Source organism: Lolium perenne, chromosome 2, assembly GCF_019359855.2.
Source record: "Lolium perenne isolate Kyuss_39 chromosome 2, Kyuss_2.0, whole genome shotgun sequence".
NCBI lineage: Eukaryota > Viridiplantae > Streptophyta > Magnoliopsida > Poales > Poaceae > Lolium > Lolium perenne.
In genome coordinates, this window is record NC_067245.2 from 102,067,089 (window position 1) to 102,069,212 (window position 2,124).

Sequence of the window (2,124 nt, forward strand, 5' to 3'; positions counted from 1 at the left end):
CAAACAACGGATATACTACGAAAATTCAGATTGTGTGAAATGAAGAAAAAAAAGTACTCCGTAGTCGAATTATAAGAACTTAATAAGTAGTAAAGAAAAAGTTTTGACACAGGCAATTTCAGGGAAAGGACATCAAAGTAGTAAGAAAATATTGATCTAGCACACTACAATCATTTAAAAGGTATAAAGGTGGCACGGTGGCACGCCACGGCCGTGGATGATATCAATGTTCGGGAGAAAGTAGTAGTGGTATTGTTAAACCCATTTTACATAAAACAGTAATGGTGACGGGTCATTTCTTTTTAACCTCAGAGAACACCTTCCGGGGCCAATTCTTTTTCACCTTAGAGAACCCAACCCCCTCTTGGGGCCATTTCTTTTTAACCTAAGAGAACCCAAACACCTTCTAACGATGTATTCCATGCTGTATTCCAACCACTTTCGAAATAGGTATTCCAACATAAATGGCAGCTTTTTGAAATAGGTCTATAATAAGTGACATGCTTCCAATAGCAGGGTTGTATGATATAAGGATATAATTGATTCATATTTTACGAAGGCAGAACAATATCTAGATGAAAATAACAGGAGGCACATGCTAAGTTTTTCTATTAGTTACCGTGTAAACATACAAGATTAATGTCACTTACACCGAACGAAAAAAAAACTATCTATGTATTGATTCAGATGGAGTAGATGCCTTTACAATCAGAATTTCATCTTCAAAAAATACAACAGAAACAAAAATCAACCACCTGCTTTGAAAGGATCCAGCTATCAACAAAAGCACTTCTCCGTTTACCCGTGCCAGTCTAGCAACAACACTAAAAGCACTTCTCAGTTTAGCCGTTCCAGTCTCGCAATAACACCGGCGTTAAGGGATCGGTCCTTTACTTGCTGATCGTTCGCGAGTCAAACTTGCTCTCTTGTAGCAAATCACAACTTCGGAAGACAGGCTTCACGAATTTGTATTCAAGTGGTCGACTGAATTTCAAATATTATTAGAAAAAAATAGACGCAACTATATAATCGATGTATTTTCATCACGAATGAGCATATCCATTGGGTGCAGCAGTGTACACATATAAGTGAATTGAAATACAATGATGCATTGGTGATACTAAACATAGTATAGGCGTGTATAACTAAATTGAAACAGTGGAAGGCAATTCATATAAGTTGGTCAAGCATGTGTCCTAATAATGGATTTGCACGACCTAAATAATGAACCAGTATGAATAAACCGAAGCTTCATTCTTCCAGCATGCCCAGCGATGGGACTCTGCTGCTAATCAAGATCTAGTTCTTTAGGAGCATGGATACCATATAAACAGAGCATAGCTTGATATGGTAAGAACTTTGTTCTACTTAAACGAAGTGGTCAAGACTAATATGTCTTTGACTTCATATGTCAGTTCTAGACTCATTGATGTAAATTTACCACTCATAATGGCATGGTTGAAGAGAAGCAACCCGATTGATCCACCAGCATATGGAAAAAACAATTCAGATTACATGTTTGAAGCAGCTGGAACTATTTTGTCTCTAAGATCACATCACCGTCAGAAGAGTTTCACATTACCTTGGCCACTGTTTACATATTTGAACTACAATTCATTCCTCATAAGATTATGGCACCAATTTAGCGCCCAAAGTATGACACAATAGATTTCCTTCTTTGCTCCTTGGTTTGACAATCAGAAGATTAAAATCAGAAACCTGTAGCATCCTTCTATTCCAGGCTGACACATCAACAATCAAGTATTATAGTATATGTGGTCTAAAAAAGGAAGAGCCTTACAGGCCACTTTATAGAACATGTTGAACTTCCCTTGGGAAGCTCTAGCATCTGTAGATTTAGAGATGCAAAATAGTAAACTAATAGAAATTAGTGCAATATCCAGTTACTGAAAATCGTTTGTCAAAATGGATAGTAACAAATCACAATTTTTTAGGGCTTAACTGAATTGAGATAACATGGAAAGAGTAAGGAATATGAATAACTCCATTTGTAGCCTTGAAAGTGAAAAGCCCGAATGATGAACTCAAGGCAATCTCAATTTGTCGGGCATAGTTATAAGGTAGGTGTCACACATGTGATCCTTTATTTTCTGCAGCAGATAT